Source organism: Eufriesea mexicana, unplaced genomic scaffold (genome assembly GCF_001483705.2).
Source record: "Eufriesea mexicana isolate 0111107269 unplaced genomic scaffold, ASM148370v2 scaffold723, whole genome shotgun sequence".
Taxonomy (NCBI): Eukaryota; Metazoa; Arthropoda; class Insecta; order Hymenoptera; family Apidae; genus Eufriesea; species Eufriesea mexicana.
The window spans coordinates 149074-151296 of record NW_016908884.1 but is presented as its reverse complement, the minus strand read 5'-3'; positions in this window follow the sequence as shown (position 1 = coordinate 151296).

The window sequence follows — 2223 nt, the reverse complement described above, 5'->3', positions numbered from 1 at the left end:
ACTCCGCACGACACTGGGGAGGCCAGCAATAGTGGCCGCCACAAGTTAAGTTTTGTTAGGTATGTTACGATAGGTTAGGTTAGGAGATGGTAGCTTCGACTTTTGTGCTATAAACTGCTAATCGGTGAAATTCGACGCACCGCCGTGATCTGGTATGTTCAGCCTGAAATTCGGAAAGACAGCAAGTGTGGCCTTGGCAACCTACGATTAGTCAGGCAGCGTTTGGTTTTGTTAGGTTAGGTCAGGTTAGGTAAGTATGTCTTTGACCTTTGTGTTATGCACCAAAATTCCGCAGATGTCTGTGATCTACTATGCTGTAGTACATTCTGCTTCGCTCTGGGGATGTCAGCAATAGCGGTGTAGGTCGGTTAGGTGGAGATATGTTGAGTTCGATTATGTTATGTTTGGTTACGTTAGGCCATGGTTGCTTTGACTTTTGTGCTGTAGACTACTGTTCGGTGGATGTCTGCGCTCTACTAAGATCTAATATGCTCTACTTTGCTATGGAGAGGCCAGAAACTGTGGCCGCGGCGCGTCAGGTACAGTTAGGCTACGCTTGGTTAGGTTGGGTTTGATTGGGTTAGGGTAAGATATCTTTGACTTTTGTTCTGCCCACAGAAATGCGGAAGGTTTTCGCCCTTTGCTGAGCTCTAGTAGGTTCTTCTCGGCTCTGGGGAGGCTACTAATAGTTGTCTCGCCATTTAGTTTGATATACCCTACGTTTGGTTATGTTATGCTTGCCATGGTTTGGTTCGGATAACTTCTACTTTTCTGCTATATACTGCGATTCTATGGATTTCTGCGCTCTACTCTCCTCTGTCATGATCTGCTTCGCTCTTTGTAGGCCAGCTATACTGTTTGCGGCACGTTAGGTTGTGTTATATTACGTTTGGACGTTTTGTGTTATATTGGGGTTGGTTAGGATGGCTTAGACATTCGTGCTCAACTCAGCTGTGCTATGGACTTCTAGTATCTACATTGCTGTATTATATTCTGCTTGCCTCTGGGGACGACAGCAATTGTGGTCGCGGCACTTTGGGCTTTGTTATGCTACGTTCAGCTAGAATAGGGTACGCTAGGTTTGGTCAGGTTGTCTTTAACATTTGCGCTACACACTGATCTTCGGTGGATTCCTACGCTCTACATTGCCCTTCCATATTCTGCTCGAATCTGGGGTGTCCAGTAACAGTGGTCTTCTCACATTAGTTTGATTTACCCTACGGTTGGTTATGTTACGTTCGGTTGTGGTAGGAGATGGTGGATTTGACTTTTGCGCTATACACTGATATTCGGCGGATTTCTGCGCCCTTCGGTGCTCCAATTCGCTCTGCCTGTAACCGGGGAGGTCAGCAATAGCGGTATCAGCACGTTACATTGGAAGCGCTTGCGTTTGGTCATCTTACGTTTGCGTAGATTAGGATAGGACAACTGTGACTTTTATGCCATACACTGCTATTCGGTGGATTTCTGCGCTCCACATTGCTCTCCTAAACTCTATTCGACTCTGAGGTGGCCAGCAATAGTGTTCGCGATACGATGGGTCTTGTAATATTACGTTTGGTTAGGATATGATGGGCAAGGTTTGGTTATGATTGCTTCCACTTTTGCGCTATACACTGCTATTAGTCGTATTCCTGTGCTCAACTGTGCTCCTACACGCTCTGCTTTGCTCTGGGAAGGCCGGGTGCAGTGGTAGTGGCACGTCATGTTGGGTTATGCTACGTTCGGTTTGGTCAGGTTAGGTCAGGTTGTGTTAGGATATCTGCGACTTTTGTCCTGTCCACTGCAATTCGGTTGCTTTCTGGGCTTTACTGTACACTAGTACATTCTGCTCGTCCCTGTGTGGTCCAGCAATCGTGGTCTCGTCTAGTTAGGTTTAGATATGTTACGCTTGGTTATGTTGATTGTATACGTTGGTACGGGATAGCTTTAGCTTTTGTGCTACTCACTTCAGTGCTGCGGGATTATGCGCTCTGCTGTGCTCTCATATTTTCTACTTGACTCTTCGGACGCCAGCAATAGTGGTCTCGGCGCATTAACTTGTGCTGTGTTACGTACGTTTACGTTACGTTTGGCTAGGTTGGGATACGATACCCTTGACTTTTGTGCTAAACACTGCAATTCGATGGATTTCTGCGCTCTACCACCTCTAGTATATTTTGCTTCGCTCTAGGGAGGCTAACATTAGCGGCGTCGGCACGCAATGTTACGTTATGTTGCGTT